The sequence below is a fragment of the Porites lutea genome, chromosome 14 (assembly GCF_958299795.1).
Source record: "Porites lutea chromosome 14, jaPorLute2.1, whole genome shotgun sequence".
Classification (NCBI taxonomy): domain Eukaryota; kingdom Metazoa; phylum Cnidaria; class Anthozoa; order Scleractinia; family Poritidae; genus Porites; species Porites lutea.
In genome coordinates, this window is record NC_133214.1 from 13,490,946 (window position 1) to 13,511,046 (window position 20,101).

At 39.4% G+C, this 20,101-nt stretch overlaps 1 long non-coding RNA gene and 1 pseudogene across 1 annotated transcript; both read right to left on the bottom strand.

The window, feature by feature from the left end:
- Positions 1-4,512: 4,512 nt before the first annotated feature.
- LOC140924210 (uncharacterized) lies at positions 4,513-9,317 on the bottom strand. The gene is made up of 2 exons (XR_012164209.1): positions 6,844-9,317; positions 4,513-5,983 (listed from the first exon to the last, which is right to left on the bottom strand). It is a non-coding gene; the product is annotated as an uncharacterized lncRNA (long non-coding RNA).
- Positions 9,318-15,930: 6,613 nt separating this feature from the next.
- On the bottom strand, positions 15,931-18,620 carry LOC140923965 (dermatan-sulfate epimerase-like protein; annotated as a pseudogene).
- Between the last annotated feature and the right edge of the window lie 1,481 nt (positions 18,621-20,101).

A 20,101-nucleotide genomic window follows, 5' to 3' on the forward strand; every position in this document is an offset into this window, starting at 1 on the left:
TGTATTTTTGCGAAGGAGAAGGAGTTTTTTTCAGCAAATGAGGCTTATGTCCTTACAAATTAGGAAGATGCGACGAAATCTTTTAATTCTGTCAATCCAACAACGAAACAACATTCAGTGCCATAACTGGGATAAGCGCAAGACTATGTGGGTTTATCCAAGACCACAATTCTGGTTTAAGGACCTGGCCGAAGAAATAGAGAATCCAGTGGGGTCGGTGGGATTGTAAATCGAAAGAAATGACCGTTAGAATTGTCTGCCATGTTGAATTTCTCAAGTTCAACCAAGAGGCAATAGTCTGGAAAATAATATTACCAGATTATTTGGCAGGCGTCTGTCACTACGCGCGACCCGATTGGTTATTGCGTTTATCAGGACAAGTTATACCATCTCGCGAGGTAGTATAACTCTGCGTGAATTTCCGCTAGTAAAGGCGAGAAAATCCCTTGTTTTTGCTTGTGAAAACAGCTCGCATTTTTAAGTAGCTTAAACCAAGACGAGGTGTTTTCACAGTATTTCCGGACTTTTCCGGCTTTATCTAGTTAAAATTGTTCTAGTGAAAACACAGCCGAAGTGAATTTTTATGCTAACTTTTTTTTCCAGGATTTCACCACATGAATGAAATCACATTTCCAAATAACAGCTGGCTTTCCTGTTTTTCTAGCGAGTGTATAAGGAACTCTACTTTGAAGACCCAAAATCTTTGTTTTCTTTAGACCTAACATTAAGGGAAAAATCAAAACGTCAACAACACGCGAGTTTCTCCCCTCTGGAAGGAACTTTGCAATTAAGTTTGCTTAGCAACGCAGTTTTGATTTGTTCCCTCCACCTGTGACGTAACAAGTGTCTAGACAAATTAAGTCTAGACATGCCAGAATCTAGAAACTTTTATCCGATGGTCGTGTTACGTGTTGAATGCTTTCTTGATTGAGTTTGCTTCAAAATGAAGAGATCATTGCTCCTTGTTTTAAGTCTTGTTAGTTTCTTCGTTTTAGTCAGTTTTGTATTGGCTGCAAAAAAAGTGGAAGGACGAGGAAATAGAAAGCCCTGGCAATTTCAGATAATATTTATGATGCCTTGCTCTTACTTGTCAAAGGTGACTCACTTCCACCAGTAAAAGAGAGGAACAGAGCTCAAAAGTCTGCTGCTATACGCCTTTGGAGATCTAGAGGCCAACTGAGTATCCGAGAAGAAAACAGCAAAGAGGTTCTTTTCTACAAAAATCTTCGAGTATTAAGGAGCTCGGAAGTTAATCGCGTTGTTGCAGACGAGTTCCATCGCACAAAGGGATCTGGAGCTAGAAAGATTGTCTGCTCCTTGAAAGAAAATTTCTTCGGTCTTAGTAAAAACCGTGTACAGGACATTTTGAACAAGGACAAACTGCATTACCGCAGAAATGCCAGATTTCTAAACAAAGCAATCCTTAAGCCGATCCGAGCGCGAGATGTGCAAGTCAGACATCAAGTGGATCTAATGGATCTTGGAAAGCGTGGAAGCGTTGAATTTAAAGGAATTGTTTATCGATATGTTCTGTCCGTTATGGATGTTTTTAGTCGGTTCATTTGGCTTAGACCTCTTGCAAGTAAAACTAGGAAAGCGGTTGCGGCTGAGTTAAAGACTATATACATGGAAAATGGTCCCCCTATTGTACTTCAAAGTGACCAAGGCTCTGAATTCAAAGGAGCTGTTAAAGGACTTTGTCGTAAATTAAAAGTAAAAATGGTACACAGCCGCCCATACCATCCCCAGTCGCAAGGAAAAATATAAAGAAGTCATCGCGCTCTACGTTCCAAGATGGAATATGATTTTTTAAAAATGGGGAAAAAAGGTCTAAATTGGGCGAAAGCACTACCTGAGTACCAGAAAATTTTAAACGAGGAACCCAAAGAAGTTTTAAAGTACAAATCTCCGTTTGAAGTATATTTTGCACGCAAACGTAGTTCCCATACTAACCGAGCTATGGAAAGTGAAGATTTAGTAAGTGAAGAGTTGGTAACAAATGCTGGCAGATGCAATCCAACCTGCAAGGATAGAGAACGTCGTTGCCGAAGAGCTCAAGATGTCCGAAAAGCGGCTCATGCCGCGACTGAACGTTGCCATCTAAGAATGGTTAAGACGCACTTAAAATCGAATCCTCCCTCAAGATACAGAATAGGTGAGAAAGTTCACGTCCGACTCAGTAAAAAGGGCAAAACTTCAAGAAAACAACAAGTAATAGAAGCTGTAGTAGAAAAAAGAAATCTAAAAAAGCAGTCATACAAAGTCTCGTTTAAGTCGCCGTCATCTGGAAGGCGTGAACGACGGTGGTTCAGTGTTGTGGACATCACAAGCCTGACTCTGAGAGAAGAAAACCTAAAGCAAAAAGCGGCAAGAATTGAAAAAGAAAAAAGTAAATTACACAGGGAAAAATTTCTTGTTCCAATGGGAAGTGACGACTACCTTAAGATAATAGAAGATCAAGGACATAAATTAGTATACAATCCCCCAGGGAACGGAAACTGCCAGTTTGCCGCTTTGGCATATCATCTTAGTTCACTCGGAATCTTAAGGTCGCCAGAAACCATGAGGGAGGAAATTGTTAAATATCTGGAAACAAATCCACTGGATGAAGATGGTTTTCCGTTGTACGAATGGGTTCCATACTTTGATTCATGGCCACAGTACCTTACCCACATGGCACAAGACCACACCTACGGCGATCAACTGACGTTATACGCTGCAGCTAACCTTTATAACGTTAACATTCACATAATATCATCGCTTGGTGCTGGTGCTAGCCATGTGTTTCATCCTAGCCTAAATGTTCCAGCAACAACACTTTTCATTGGACATTTTGCGAAAACCACGGTGAACACTATATCGCACTTAACGGTCTGACCCAAGAAGAAAATATTGTCGTTGACGTCCCCTTTGAGAGCGTTGCTAATCAGAAAAATCATACCAAGTGTCATACTAATGATGGAGATCGGAAAGAAGGAGAAGATGATGATGGTCTTATGGAATACGAACAAAATAACAACGTTGGTGATGATCAGAGAGAAACAGAAGAAGAAGAAGAAAAAAAAGAGGAGGAGGAGGAAGAAGAAGAAGAAGAGGAAGAAGAGGAGGAGGACGAAGACGAAGAAGAGGAGGAGGAGGAAGAAGAGGAAGAAGAAGAAAATGATGATTGTGATTATGATGATAATGGTGGTGGTGATGATAATGGTGGTCAAACCAGTCAACTTCCAAATGAAATACTCGACAAAATAATAGACTTCGCGTTAACTGGAACTGACATAAGTATTATTATCACCTATAATTCCCTTTGCCAGCTTGGTGAACCCTTTAAAGAACTCACAATGCGTTACATTTGTCGGCTCCCACGAATAAGTTACAACCATCGCGACACTGCGCGAAATGGCTGTTTCAGCTTACGCACGTTGTGCAAAGATTTTGGCTCATACAGTGGACTTGTACTGGCTCTTAAGGAGATAATAGCAAACCCCAGATGGATAAATGCGTGGGTTGAGCTGTTGTTTGCTGGGGTTGGAACTTGGTTTTATGTTACCAATGTATGGTGGAAAGGACGAGGAAGCAATTAAAGTACACTTACTTGCACCCATTTGTTAACAGACAAAGTAAAAACAGTTTAGCTGATGTTGTGTTATTGATTCGGATTAGAAATCATGGTGGCACTGCAGGCTGCAATTTTGACATTTTTGGGCTTTGCCTATATGAAGCAGATTTTTCAGTTCAATCCAATGGATGAAGTTACGGTTTCTTTGCTTTGTTGCATAAATTTTAAGATACGTCAGTACTTTTTTGATATTAAAGAGTTCTTAAAAAAATTACTTCATATCATTGACCTCTGTTCTCAAGTTGTCGTTAAAGAAGTATTATTGATAACAATTCTAACTATTAAAACCTATTTACAATTAATCACTATTCGGTCAAAGGATTATTTACAATTCATTTCGATTAGACATTCTTTTCAGTTAATAATAACAATAAAAATAACGATGATAATGATAATATCAATAATAATAATAATAATAATAATAATAATAAGTTGTTACTCAAATGGCTATATAGGGGATCTGCCTGGGGTATTTAGTGTTTGATACTTCCCTAGACACATTCTGGCGCTCAGTTAACCTGTAATAAGGCTAAAATCCAACACTACGAAGTCTTCTTATGGCCCTAAGCATATAAAGAGCTAAAAGAATTACACTTAGGACCTTTATTACATTTAGGGCCAAAAGTTATTACACTTAGGACCTTTATTACATTTAGGGCCAAAAGTTATTACACTTAGGACCTTTATTACATTTAGGGTCATTTATTACATTTGAGGCCTCAACAACGTCACCTGCAAACTTTGTACGGAACATTTTACAAACATTGCTATATTGCTACAAATAATAAAGAATTTTATGCTTCATGTTCCTTTACATATTACGAAAGTTATTGATGTTGGCGGAGTCTCGCTTTGGGTGAGCTCTGTTTGCTGGGACACAAATAATCACAAACCCATTATGGGATATTTTGGCCACGGGAGTGGCCGTTTATTAAATTAAAGCATATAAAGCTGGGAAAACCAGATACATAAGAACATTATACCAGCAAAGGTGAGGGCACACCCGCCACTCCCTAGGGTAAAATAAAGCTAACGGGAGGGAAGGGAGGGAAAAATGTTTCTGACTGTCTTGTAATGCGAGGAAGGAGGCCTTGTGCCTCGCTTCTGTGACCTACATGACCCGTGACATAAATGACACTTTCGTGACAAATCACCCGGATGACAGGAAACCCTCCTTTGCTGGTAGCTGGAGAAATACAATAATGATCAGTCACATTAAGCATAAAACCATTTATTTCTTTTAGAAATAAATCTCATTTATGCTTCATGTTCCTTTACATATTACGAAAGTTATTGATGTTGGCGGAGTCTCGCTTTGGGTGAGCTCTGTTTGCTGGGACACAAATAATCACAAACCCATTATGGGATATTTTGGCCACGGGAGTGGCCGTTTATTAAATTAAAGCATATAAAGCTGGGAAAACCAGATACATAAGAACATTATACCAGCAAAGGTGAGGGCACACCCGCCACAGCCCAGAGCAAGGAACGAGTGAAAGGGCCGCCCCACCCGAGGCCAAAGCAAGACGACCGCCAACAGAAACTACTGGTACCTACAAATCAAAATGTACAATGGAAAAAGGTGTGCGCCGCCTGATACGAAAACCCGAAAAACCACATGGGAAAAATTGGGAACGTATCCCCCAACCAATGCAGTCACACAAAACCTCTGGGGGTTAAAGGTAAGAAAGATACCACATTAAAAATAAAAAGGTCAATGTGCGAGAGCTGAGATGAATATACATGTATTATAATCATCCAACCGTGTACACCTTACAACAATAGCGTCAACTAGCGCCATAACGGCTCATGTGTGTCCATAGCAATAGGACATTGTATACATTCTTTGTCACTGTCACTCACAGCTTAGTTCCACCAGTTTAGTTCAGTGGAGGTTATGCACGTAAACATATAGAAATAGAATGGTAAGGCTGTTTACCAAGCCCTGCTTACTGAAATGGATCAGTGTAACCAACAGAAATGTACAAGTTTGAATGGCCCTTGCTCACACTGTCATTGAATCTTATACAGATTAAAAAGTGTGAATCACTTAAGTTAACTAACAGTTTAAAAGTGAAAATGAATGAGATAACTGTATGGCCCGTGTTCACACAGCCATCATAAATTGCACTTATTCACTAAGCACTGGACACTAGATGGGAATAAAATGGCCTATATAAGCAAATGAGTTTTAAGTAACGTTTTCCTAAGTCTTGGATACAGAAGTGGATTGATGTAACCAACAGAAATGGGCTACTGTAGCTAGAATAAAGGAAATGGCTGCATAGCCTGTCAGCTCACACAGTCAACTTATAATATCGACCTCACTAATGCCACATCGATACGAAGCTCAAACGTGTTTAAAAGCTGTAAAGTTAAACCAGGTTGAAATGATTAGAAGTGAAAATTAATCAGTAAGATGGCTGTATGGCCCCTGCTAACACAGTCACCAGGAATTTAAATGATAACAATTTAGGCTGAATGGTCATAGCTCAGTGACATAATGAAATGATTTAATTTAAAAAACTGTGATCTGGCTGTATAGCCCCTGCTCCCTTATCAAAAAGCTGAAATAGCTTGTTAATGTAACTGATTAAAATGAAATCGGTAAGATGGCTGTATGGCCCCTGCTCACAGAGTAAACATGAATTTAAATAATAACAATTTACTCTAAATTGTCATAGCTCAGTGACATAATGGACGGATTAAATTTGGAAATCTGTGATATGGCTGTATGGCCCCTGCTCACACAGTCATGCAAAATTATACTTATCAAAAGTCTGAAATAGCTAACTGATGTAGCTGATTACAATAAATCTGTGCGATGGCTGTATGGCCCCTGCTCACACAGTCACCCTGAATGATACTAATAAAAAGTCTGACGTAACTCACTGATGTAACTGATTCAAATGAAAATCTGTGAGATGGCTGTATGGCCCCTGCTCACACAGTCACCCTGAATGATACTAATAAAAAGTCTGACGTAACTCACTGATGTAACTGATTCAAATGAAAATCTGTGAGATGGCTGTATGGCCCCTGCTCACACAGTCACCTTGAAACTATACTGTAAGCAGAAATCACCTAGGAAACTAACAGGTGAATTTAAAAGTGAAAAAATCAATATACTGTAAGATGGCCGAATGACCCTGACTCATGTGGTGAGAATTCTACATATTACAATGTCACTGCCCATATGTCCTGCACATAAGTATCAAATGACATACATGTCCTATACACTTGAGCTACATGTATACCCAATCACAATGCCCAGCAAGCCAAAGTTGCCTGAGGAAAGTTCTGCCCAAGTAGATGTACACGTAGGTGCCACGTGCCAAGGGACGCAGCAGCTGCTCTTGAGTAGCCCGACACTAGAGATGCAACTCCTGGAAAACTGATCAGCAGAATGTGTACAACTCTTTGGAACATTTCTTGCATACTATGTTGAACTGAATTGAGGAACCAAAGAGAATGCAGAGCTATTGACTTTCTTAAGAGAGATGCCAAGGGAAAGCTGAAGATGGTTGGATAAAGCTGGTTGGTACTCTGCTCAAGACTGGCTTCATTCAAAAGGCGTTCATGAAAGGGAGCTGCATGTGTATACCTTAGCACCTGCAGTAAAATGAAAAAACTATAAAAACAACTTCTTTAAAAAAGCCACAATGTGCTACCATTAAAGAACAATGTGTAACCAATTAATAAATCAATCAGGATCTCCCAAACAAAACAAATAAACCGTAAATTCCTCAGAAACAACAAAGCTAAAAGCACTGATGTGACGTGGAGAGTAAAGCATAAAGCAACGTATAACAGTGTCTCATCACAATAAATGCAGGACTGTAATGTCCACACATATCAAAACAGGGGAGCCAACAAAACCGGAGATTAAAGTTAATGTAGCTGCATGTAAACCAAAATAACGGATTGCATGAATAAAGACTAAAAAATAGACAAAAAAGGCAAAAAATGTGAATAGAAATTCAAACCAAATAATATTGGCATCTGGTTACCCTAGACAAAAATACAACAACAGAACCACACACATATCACTGCAAACAAATCAAATAAGCAGTACAAACAAAGGAACAGGGGCCTAGAACAATGAGGACCAAAGCCTCAAACTGAGGAACCTAGCCTCAACATAAAATAATGAGGACGAAACCTCAATATAAAATATGAGGACAAAGCCTCAAAATAAAATATGAGGACAAAGCCTCAATATAATACGAGGACGAAGCCTCAAAAAAAAATATGAGGACAAAGCCTCAATATAATATGAGGCCAAAGCCTCAAAATAGAATATGAGGACAAAGCCTCAATGTAATAAATAAAAATAATGGACGAATCCACTATATAACACAATAAAAATGTGGCAGGGAAAGTCTGTCAGACATTAAGTCGACGCAAAAAACTCCCCTATAAATGCCAAAATAATAAATAATGTAATACGAGGCCAAAGCCTCAAAATAAAATATGAGGACGAAGCCTCAATATAAAAAACAAGGACAAAGCCTTGATACAACATGAGGACAAAACCTCAACAAAATGAGGTCAACGCCTCAAATACCAGTGGAGGAACAAAGCCTCACACTGAAAAAACGGCCCAGAAGTAAGCACTGGCAGACAGAATGTCGCCGACAGCGACTAAAGGAAAACAACAGAACACAACGATACACAATGCAACAGGATAAAAACACAATATGCAGACAAAACTGACATATGAACAGCAAACGATAAACCTGATATGCTGATACAGTACACTGTACCTCTGAGGTAACTTTGTTAGAATGGTTGCAAGTGTTAGCCTGTAGGGTTTAATAACGCATCGTTTTATTTGGCTTTGTTTTGTTGTTGCTGTTGCTGTTGTTGTTTTTTTTTTTGTATTTTTATAATACTGTAATATTAATTATACATATAAGCTGCGTCCAAAGGTCAAAAATGCTCAAATTGTATAAAGGTAAACTCAAAATAATTATAAATAAATAAAGTGTCTTTCCAAATCACAAAACAAGATCATAAACAAAGAGACCCAGCTCCAGGCAACTGAAGATCGGGCGAGTGTTACTGATTTCAAATATAGCGCCAGTTGGCACCAGCGATACAAGTAGCTGAAGAACACGAGGCACAACCGGTCTGAGGGACAACGAAACTGTGCTACGCACACCGAACGGACTAGCATACACGCCAGTGTAACTGAAAACATAAAAAATTAATGGTCGATCGGATGTAAAATTCGATGTTACCAATAAGCAATGGCATTTCATTAGCATAAACGACCGCAACGTGTATGAATTCCCGCAATCAACAAGACGATCATGTGCACGAACATGACTGTGGACATCAATACAGCACCGAGAGTAAGCGGTGAGCCATCGGGCAATAATCTAGTACTTATCTCAAAGAAGAGGTGATGCTCGGTAGGTAAGACCCAAGAAGGGCGAAAGAGACTGATAAATCGCAAGCATCCTGCATCTAAATCCGGTCGCCATCAAAAATGTTTCTGACTGTCTTGTAATGCGAGGAAGGAGGCCTTGTGCCTCGCTTCTGTGACCTACATGACCCGTGACATAAATGACACTTTCGTGACAAATCACCCGGATGACAGGAAACCCTCCTTTGCTGGTAGCTGGAGAAATACAATAATGATCAGTCACATTAAGCATAAAACCATTTATTTCTTTTAGAAATAAATCTCATTTAAATAAAAATGAAATGTCTTACTCTTTTATTGTATATGTGGCAATTTGTGAGTTTCTTGGGCTGTTTTAAAGCATTTTTGAAGAGATATTAAGATTTTTGTTTTTCCAGTTTAATTAATTACTTTTAACTGTTGGAAGGCCGGAGACGATTGAAGACTGCTCCACTCTCAGGTTGATAAATTCCGTAGCAATAACTAAATCACCTTCATTTTTTTTACCAGCATAATTGAGCACCTTGGACCTACCTCGTATCCGATTCCTGACTTCTTTTTAAAAATCTTCCTAAACAGCTATTTACCCTTTCGTCCCATGCAGTTAAAAATAAAATAAATAAAATAAATAAATAACGATTTGCAGGTAGCACATCCACATATTGGTTCTTCGTCTACCTGATTCCTGGTTGAATCAAGGTTCACTCGTACTCCTTTGCGACACAGATTTCGAGGACAAAAATGTTATCAGCTAGGGATAGGTCAAGAACGATTGTACAAAAACAAAAATGACGCAGGGGTGAGGGGCTATGTCCCCGAGCTCGGAAATACGCAAAATCTACGCGAGTAGATGAAGCTGTCTCTACAAAAGGTAAATACTTGTAAGTATGGACTAAACACTTTTAGGTGTTATGGGCCAAACATCTCGAAATCCTTGCACGATGATTTAAGCAATGCTCCTACCATTAGGATTTGTGTGTGTCAAATTCGAAACATGACTTTCGATACCTGTAATAGACCTTGTCACGGTTTTCGACGCCATCTTAACGAGTAGGCAAACGCGTGAGAAATTACAGTGTTTGTAAGAGAATCTAATGTCGAATAATTTCCGTAGGTCGGCTGTTCTGAAAAAGATATGTATTGTAAACTAAAGCTTCGCTCCTAAGGATTCTACTAAAAAAAATTTAGGGCGTTACATGCGCCAGAAGACCTAGAACCACTTTTTTCATTGTATTCCATACACTTGTCTGTAAGAAAGTACCGGGAAAAATTACAGGCAAATATATGGAAAATCTAAAGCAAGCTTCTGGATAAGTTTAAGCACAGGTACGCCCGAAAAAATTTTTTGTAAAATCCTTTGCTTTGTAGCTTATGTTTACAATTCATATATTTTTTTAAAACAGAAGTTTTACGGAAATTATTCGACATTAGATTCTCATACAAACACTGTAATTTCCCACACGTTTGCCTACTCGTCAAGATGGCGTCGAAAACCGTGACAAGGCCGATTATTTTTTATGTTCTACTGAGAGTAAAAAAATTTATAAGCTGCAGCTGTATATCATGCAAATAGTATAATCTAGTATTTTACAAATTCTTTTTGTATAAATAAGGTCATAAAATCCTTTCATTTATTTATTTACTTCATTATTATGTTTTTAAGGTAAGTTTTATGGTTGTCAACTCGTCCCGCATTTGCATTTGATGCTATGAGCCTAACAACCTCCTGTTGGTTGGAGTATAAACTAAAAAAAAAACAAAAAAAAACAACAACAACAACAACAACAACAAAATATATATATATATATATATATATATATATATAAAGTGTAGCACGTAGCAAGCTGGTAGCAAATACAGCACGCAAGTGTAGCAAGCGTACGAAATGTGGTAAGCGTAATTTAACCAGTGTTAATTTCTATTGTAGGTTTTGATCATAAACTGAGACTTCGACATAAGTATTATCGTCTCTGAGTCAAACGCTAAGAGCAACAAGGCTACTCATATATTGCATTTCTCAGCATTGCTATTTTCGGTCAGGTGACACATCAGCGAGTATACTTTACTGTTATTGCAGTTATCAATATACAGAAATGATGACTGCAGCGATACGTTTTCCTTTGTAAGAGAACCACAGGTGGCCCAAGCGTAATATGAGAGTTTGTATGGGAAATAAAGAGTTTGAAACTCAGATGAAATAAATGAACTAAAAGCGATAAAAGTTGTCAATAAAGTGTAAATATTGTTACCTGGAGTCGTTGTCTTTGTTTTTACGAAGTTCCAGCGCGATTTGAGTACTTTTACATCATCTAACCTGACAGTGTAATATTATTACACGGTCAGCTCAGATGATGTAAAAGTGGGGCACAAGTGAATATATAATATTGGTGAACATACTGGTAATTCGTTTGTTTTACGGTTTTGACTACTGTGACGTAAAATGCTTCCCGCTGAAACGAATGAAAACACACGATTTATTGTTTGAAAGTATATTTGAACTACTAGGTATCTGAGATATTGTTGTGGTCAAGATATGATGATGTTATATATGACGTCACAGTGGCCGCCCTATTGCTTTTAGTATTAGACAGCGTATTCAACTGATCATCTAAATAATAAAATTACCATTAAGGCCCGTTAAAGCACAGTGCTCGAAAAAAATATGTTTAGAGCTATTACACAAATAGAGGATATTACATGACCGCGCGGGGATACGAATTTTTTCTTCTCGTGCTGAAAGTATCTCTCAAGAGTGAGCGAAGCGAACGAGTGAGAGATACTTTCAGCACGAGAAGATAAAATTCGTATCACCAAGCGGAAACTTATATTTTCTGTTCCAAAAAGTCAAAATTCTAATGAAGAATGAGCGGGAAGCTATCTTGTAATTGGCTAATCATGCCATGGCGACACCAATATCCTCACACGTGAAAGATAAACAACTGATAGTATCTTCACTGCGCGCGATGAAGATATTTTTTTTTGTAAAAGGAAAAATCTTGGTATTTCATCAGTATCTATATAATAAAGGGCGTTAAGTTAAAAATACGTTAAGTGAAATACACTTCCACAAAGGAGCAATAAACCACAAATCAGACCAGATAACTTGCTCTAGAGCTTGGTTGAGAACAAAAGCGCTATGATCGCATGGAAACATTCACATATCATTCGTCACTGCTGATCACATTCGGGTTTGAAAAATATAAGATAAAGATACATTTAAATGTACTTCATGTGTGTCTCAAACATCATACGCTGAAAAAAGGTTCCTACGCATGAGCTGCAGAAAGAGGTTATACAAAAAAAAAAAAAAAAAAAAAACGGGATCCGGAAAAGCAGTGAAAATAAATGCGTGATGCCGGAATTAACGTGAAAAAGTAGCGGGAATGCAGGGAATCAGGATCCCCCTGAGATCCTGTAACTTCGTGAATTAGCGTGACCTCAAATACGTTAATGGAAAAATGGCGTCACTTCCTGGCATCAGGATTTCTTACCCTCTCCCCTTTTCTTTTTGAAAACGTTTAAGATCTCTCTTTATTATTATCGTATTGCATGATGTGAACTAGACAGTATCAAACTTCCGGTCTATAAAATTGATTTAAATTCTTCTGCGTTTTTACTGTCATGTCTTTCATGAGGTATGAAAGCAGCTTAATTCATATTTTTACAAATTTTCAATTTGAAAGGGTCCTTCCGTTGGTGAAGGAGTATGCAGCTTCAAAACTTTAGCGTAACGCGTCATTCTGGCAAGTGGTGGGTGATAAAGCTGAGTGGCTTGTCTTTTCAGATTTTAGTATCTGAATAGTCCTAGTCTTATAAAAAGAGTTTCTCGAATGTTTATGAGTTCCTCGAGTGATGAATTCACTCTTTCGTAGGAGACCTCAAAAGACTGTGATAGAATATCAGCAGTCCCTCAGGATTGTCGCGCGGGTGAGCATAATCCTTGCGAGCGCGCGAGGCAAACGCACTCGCTCCCACGTAACATGCTCGCCCGTGCAACAATCCTGAGGGACTATAGTAGTAGTCTAGTGGCGGATCCAGGGGAGGGGGCCCGGGAGTTCCGTCCCCACCACGTTATTTTTAGACCAGAATGAGACCCGAAAGGCCGAAAATATTTTTTTGGGAGACAAGCTCCCCCCCGTTACCTCAGAGTCTGGATGACCCCCCCGCCGCTTATCCTAAAGGTCTGGATCCGCCACTTCAGTCTAAAAAAAGAAGTTTCTGTTGGTTTCTGGACGCCGTATTGGTTTCTTCAGGCTCGACAGACAAATCCGCCTGCTTTACAGTAAAGCTCTAGCAATTTGTATTACCATTATGGCTCCTGGTCAGAGCTGGTATTGGGCTCTGGGCTCCTGGTATTACACATGAAAGAGAAAAATCGCGTAGTGGACCTGAATCGTGGCGAGATTTTTGGCATATTTTATCCTCTTTTATCTCCCAGTTTCTGGACTTAAACCAATGAATGTTTTCCTTTTTCGTTTTTAATGGTGCGACAGTGAAAGCCAGTAATTCATAATATAATCATAACTATAACAAAATTCTCAAATCTGATTGGTTTAATAGGACAGTTTAACAGGGCAGTATGCGTCGTGCCTAAGTAATTAAACAGTACGCGCCCGCACGCGCGCGCTTAAATGGCTTTTTTTTTCACTGCTAGCAAAACAAAATCTTGGAATTTGTTGTGTTTTGATTTTAAAAAAAGCCTTATACATCACAAATGTAGTTAAAGTTATGGTTAATTGGTAACAAAACTTTGTGTCGTCCAATTCGTGGTTAAACAAATCGGACTCCTGCTATGCGGTCGTCCGATTTTGTTAATCACCCGTATGATTATGGTACTTATGGTATTGAAGTGAGCAATGAGGCGTTCACCCAAAAGCAGGCACATTATTCATTACAGACTGTACAAGAGTTTTGTAGTACATTACCCTTGTAAGGGATTTTTTTTTTCTTTTTGTAATGGTATAAAATGAACACTGTAGTAAGAGTAACTTTTGCTACTGCATGAAACGAATTCGTGTGAACTTAGCCTATTTAGCCATTGATACTTTTGTTCCAGTGCTACTTTGTTGTAAAGAGATAGAAGAGAATCAAAGAAAGAGGAAATATTAAAGAAAAGAAAAAAAGGGGGAAGTTGCCGAGGGGCCTTGTCAAGGCTTGTCCCCAGTGTTTTTCCCTAAAAAAAAAAAAGGCCTTTTCCCACCCCGTTTTTCAAAAGCAATAAAGAAGAAAGTTACTTAAGCCTAACATATTAAAATACCTCTTATCTCGCGTAGTATAGACTTGCGTCAGTTCATATAATCACTCCGTGAAATTAATAAGAGTTTCTACTCGCTAGATTCGTTTTACAAAAGTTATAGAAAGAAAAGTGTGAGATTTACTGACACTCGTGTCCAGGCTTACTCTTGTTATTAGAATACAGCTTTTAGTGTATGGTCAAACCATAGGCCTTTCCACTCAAATCCGGATATTTTTGAAAACGGATATTTTCGAAAAAAATACGCCTCCATATGTCGCATGTTGCGTACCTGCGTATCCACTTGAAAACGCCTAATTATAAAAGGATGGAAAATGCGATAGCATCCCTTACAGAGCATGCGTAATGCTACGAGCACATGATGTCTGAGATCATTGTGCACGAAAACCTCCGTTTTCGTTCATCTAAACGTGAACGAGAAGCAGGCGTTTTCAAAAATCTCCCCTCTGGGATCCCGCGTTTTAGAAACTTGCCCGTTTTGGTGCCCGAAAACGCCGTTTACTAGTAGACGGAAGGCTATAACGAAGAAAAAAATGTCCGTTTTAAAAAATATCCAAATACATGTGGACGGGGCCTTATGAATAAACAGCAGAAGCAGGAGCCCATATTCCGGAGCGAGCAACTTCCTTGCGGTCGTATCATGGCGTTTTTACGGACCAGTCTACTTTAAGAACGGTTTTGGCACGAATTTTGAATATCTTTTAAATTCCACAAACCAGTCAGCAAAACCTACAGACCTAAACATTATATTTTTTGGCTTTTAATAACGTTTCGTTTTCCCCTTTGATATCCTAAGCGTGTTTCAAACGTCGTGCTACTGCCGTGCTAAGCTGGCTCGACTGTAGCTCGACTGCAGCACGACATTAGCACTACTTGGTTTCAGACGTCGAATTTAATTCAGTCGAATAGAACGGCTGTTGCCGAAAACATAACATAAAAATAAAGAAACGGTTTAGCAAACTTTTAAATATATTCTAATGTATTTATAATTTATGAATTGAGTTCGGCACGGCGGTAGCACGACGTTTGAAACGGGCCTTATACTTTGAATGCACTCATAGACGTGGTGGGGATTCTATTTTCGCGGGAAAAAGTGCCCTAAAATGTGTCTAAAAATAAACTGGTCCGTAAAAACCTCTTGACATATGCCTAGTATTGGAGTTGCTCGCTCCGGGTTATGGGCTCCTGGTAGAAGTCATTCTCCCGATGAGGGTCACAGGTTCCAGTGAGTCCGTGTTTTGTCTTAACCTGTATTTAATGGCTAGCGAAGTACAGTTTCTCTAACAAAAAGACAGTTGCAAAACACTTTTGACTTTCGAGAAGAGTAGAGAAGAGAAGAGTGACGTCACACAGTCAACTTTGTGAAATTGTGGATTGGATGGCATATTCAGAAAGAACAAGAAAGAACAAGTTGAAAAATGCCCCCTTACCAAAAATGAGCCTCTAGCTGTTAGTGCAAAGTTGTTTGTTCTGATGACTCTATACATTTCCCACTAAAATTAGCTTGGATCGTAACGTTAGCGATCCAGGCCTGTCGGCGCATATTGTTGCTTCACCAATTTTCCTGACTATAAAGCAAGTGAACATTTTTCATCTTGTTCTTTCTGAATATGCTAACTAATCCCTTAATTTCGAGTTGTTGTGACGTCATCAGTTCTCTTCTTTGCTAATCTCGTGCTGGAAACTCCATGACAACGTTGTCATTTCTTGGTTTTGACGGAGAGTTGGCAATTCCTCTACAGAGACAAACACTATATGTATGACTACATGACGGCTTAACACCTAAAAGTACAGAGGAGAATTGACCACTATATTAACACGAAATTAAAGAAACGTTCGTTCACATTTGTCAACAACGTTTAGTACTTAACACAAAACACCAAACACGAACGACACAGACTCGTTTACCGAAAGTATATATGGATTTGCAGTGTCTTTGGACATCAAACGTAGTTGAACAATGTTTGGAAAAATGCATCTGTGCCTTTCACGTTATAAAAATCCACATAAATATCATGCCAAAAATAAACAGTGGACCACACATGCGCTTGTTGCATTTAAATACCCGCCGGCGGGCACTTTTTATGAACACTAACAGTAATATAACAATCGCTATGGACCATATAAACAAAATGATAAAACTCATCTCTGTTGAAACATTTACCCTACAAGAATTTTCTCCGAAGACAGAAGAATGCAGATGTTTTCTTCTTTTAAAAATAATTGGAGACTTATTTCCCACGTCGACTCTTGCAATGCCGTCGTAGCCTAGAAATTCACAGCTTTTTTGAAAGTCTGTGGAGATTGATACAGTATACGAGATCCCATTAATTTCTACAACGGCCTTAGCCCCGATGTTATTTCCCTGCAATTTCGGTTTGGTTGCCAAATTCCCAGGAGCGACAAACAGATATGCCATTCTCGTCCTTCTCTCAGCTAAGTTAGTTGTAATATTGAGGAAGTGAGTTTTCCTTTTACCGACTTCTGCCCCCCATTCGTTGCTTTGTGATTGAACGATGCTTTCCTCTTGATGAGCGTTTGTCCAAAACACCAGATGAGTCTTGTTGTTTAACATTATCGAAGCTAACTGATCTCCAGTTTGGTCTTCTTGCACCTCAAAAGAAGAGTGTCGACTATGGAAAAACGCCCCTGCGTATCGAGTTGAGCTATTCCACGTTTTCTCAATATGATCAATGACCAAAAGAACTCCAGGATTTAAGAGGATTATAGATCTATACACACTTGAGAGAGCCAACTCAGATCTGTACCAACCACTAAAGTCGCCACTAATAAAAACTATTTCTTTGGCATTCGAGGCAGCAACAATTTCCTCATCAGCGAACCAGATTGCATCGTTTTTGAAAGCCAACCATTTGCTACAGTCGCCAATTTGTCCTTCAAAAGGCCCAGAACACGTCGATTCCGTCGTGGGACCAAATAGCAGAGCGTTATTGAGCCATGTGTTTTTGGGTCCATAGAGGACCTCGGTAATGAACGGTACACCGTAAGGTACAAAAACAAAGGAACCTTGATCTGGATGTTCATGTCCTGGGTTGAAATTACGCCATCCTGATATCCAGTCATATTGCGTATGTCTTACAATGCCATTGATGGTTCTTCCGTGCAAAACGCCTGATTTAAAAGAAAGAAATGTATTTTTTTCCCGGCGTTTTCCCAAAGATCCGCCTCCATAGGTCACAACACCCCAGTCGTCAAAAACATGAAGTTGAGGAGTTGAAGTATTAGGAGGCTCCTTTTCTGGAATGCTTGCATTATAGAAAATAAACTCCGTGTGAAGTGTGCAAAAACGTTGTGCGAAGGCTCCTTCCATTGTAGAATTCTCAACACGTAACATGCTGATTTTCTTGGCAAGCCAGTTGCCATAGCCATTTCGCATAACGTGACTATCTAAGAAAACAAGCTGGCTTTCGGGTCCGTAAAACCAGTTCTGGCTTGAGTCGGCAATACCAACAGTTTCTGTAAAACTTGGAAGAATTGTGTGGTATAAGAACCAGAAGTGTTCTCGCAACCAGATGTTGTTTGTCAAATCAGTTCCGAGATGTCTCTTAGCCAAGAAAATATACTGAGTCAGTGATCGCGTGGTGTATGGGCCATAAGCCACGCCCTCTTCCATAGACCCAGCGACGATTTGATCAAGAAGAAACATAGTTCTCCTCAGCATAAAATTAGCTCTTTCTTTCCAAACTTTCGCTTCTTTGATGTGAGGTTCAACCACTATTGCACCTGTAAAAAATGTAACGTAATTAGTAACAACATGATTCTGAATGTACTGTTTTCCCCAAGCGAGTTGGAAAGATCTCTCGTAAAGTTCTTTTGTGACATCTGAAATCTTTCCAAGGGCTTTTATTCGAAGGTCTTCCTTTAAGTGTTCGAAAAGAAAATCGTAAGCGGTTGCCATAGCAACCAAGCTGTGTGCCACAGGCACGTCATCCCTTATTAAAGCACTGACACGCCAGTTAGGCAAAGAGACAAACGCGTTAAAGAACTGCATTGCTACATTCCTTGCTCGGACGTCTGTGTGGTTTAAGACACAGTACATGGCTAAGGCCGCAAAGTTATTGCCATGATCTTCGTTCCATCTACTGGCAAACACGCTCCAGTTGGTTGGTGGAAGAAAGCGCGATGGTTCAGCTTTCATTCTACGCGCTGCTGTTCTCAAGCGAACAAATATATCGATCGCAATGGGTCGTTTTGGCTTTCTCTTGTAAACGATGGACATCTTGGGATGAAAAGTAAAGAAACGGATGAACAGCTTGTTCGCGTGCAGGCTCGATCCAGCTTAACATGAATATCACAAGGAAGCTTGCGTGGATCAACATCTTTTTCGAGATTAATGTCGGCGGACCAGTCTCTGAAAAAAAAATAAATGAAACGAAATGTAGGTGTACTTGAGTTAAAATGGGTAATACTTCAATTTGTCCTTTGTTTGTCCTTTCTTCGTACATCACGAAGCTTAAGCAAACAGTTTCGCATTTAAGTCGAAATTGAAGTAAAATGGCGATAAAGTACAATTAAGCAGTTTCAACCTCGTCCCCAGGGCTTTTCCCTCAAAAAATGGGTGGGGCGGGAAAAGGCCCTGGCATCGGCTGGTCACGTGTCTCCTCGTACACCCTAAAATCCTGGGTGTAATAAATTAGCGCCATGTGAAAAGCTAAAATTATGCGTAACCTCACAGCGCGCGATCTTGGGCGACCTTTTATATCTCTTGACGATTAACGAAAATTTTTACAAGGTTTTTTGTCACAGATACTGGCTATGGTAATTTTTTGCTTCCTCCTATTTCTATGAAGGGGACAGCGAGTAACATTTGTAAAACTTCTGTTCAGTAGAGCGGTATAAATGACAAACAAGCTATCGTACGTGCATAAAAATTGTACTGGAAAAGCCGCTTTCTCGACTCTTCTGATTTTTTATTTCATTTCTTGCGAAGTGGGCCGCCGTACATAGCCTAGTTCTATTCACCTTAACTCTCAGCCATATCATAGCGACACGCGTTGGTTTAGACTTATCCTGTATGAACTGTATTTTTAAAAAATTCATTGACCGCTGCAATCAAACGACTGGCAACAACAAACAAAAAAACTTGGGTCTATTTAAAATTGACAGAGCTGTAGTTGATTCCAATCGATCAGTCAATCTTCCCTTTGATATAAGAAAAATCCTTTGCACTTATCCTCGGAAGAGAAAAGATATAAGAGTCCTTCAAATGATTCAGATCGGCGACCTGTCATCGTTCCTGGCTGGAAGGCTGACTTGCATCCGGCGCGGAGATTTGTTTGTTTCTTGGTCGGGTTGTCGAGAAGACCAGACTTCATAAAACATTTTGATGAACAATTCTAAATTCACTGCAGATCCTGAAGGCAAAGGCCCGCATTTTTGCTTGACATTTGACTGAATCACTTCCCGCTTGATCGTTCAGTAATTCCACCGTCAACAGTGGCACATATAACAGCTTGTCTCAACGCTGAGGCATTTGACATATTTTGTACGTGACAACGTAGCGCCGGTCTGCCCTTTCATAAACTTCTAGCATTTGAATAATGCGCAATTAAATGGATCTTAAGCTTTTGAATCGCACACACGCGAAAATATTGACATAGTTCGCGATGTTATTATTTTCCATTGTTGCTCCGTTCTGTCAGCGCAAAACCAGCGGGTTGCATATAAATTAGCTTCTCAGGAATATTTAGGCTGTACACGTGACCAGCCGATGCCAGGGCCTTTTCCCGTCCCACCCATTTTTTGAGGGAAAAGCCCTGGGGACGAGGTTGAAGCAGTTTTTTTTTAATAAACTAGGAAT